Here is a 423-nt window from a genome sequence, read left to right as displayed (position 1 = left end):
TGTGTGTGTATGTGTGTGTATATGTGTATTTGTATGTATGTATATGTGTATTTGTATGTATGTATGTATGTATGTATATGTATGTGTGTATGTATGTGTATGTATATGTATGTATGTGTGTGTGTGTGTGTATGTGTATGTGTGTGTATGTGTATGTATGTATGTATGTATGTATGTATGTATGTATGTGTGTGTGTGTGTATGTAACGTATGTGCATGTGTACATGTATTTATGTATTATGTGTACATATGTGTGTATGTATGTATATATGTGTGCATATATGTAATGTATATGCATATGTGCATGTATGTATGTATGTATGTGTACATGTGTTTGTATGTGTGTGTGTGTGTATGTCTGTATGTATGTATGTGTATGTGTGTATGTGTATGCATGTATGTATGTATGTATGTGTGTGTGTG

This window comes from Cryptomeria japonica, chromosome 8 (genome assembly GCF_030272615.1).
Source record: "Cryptomeria japonica chromosome 8, Sugi_1.0, whole genome shotgun sequence".
Classification (NCBI taxonomy): Eukaryota; Viridiplantae; Streptophyta; class Pinopsida; order Cupressales; family Cupressaceae; genus Cryptomeria; species Cryptomeria japonica.
This window is presented reverse-complemented; position numbering follows the sequence as displayed.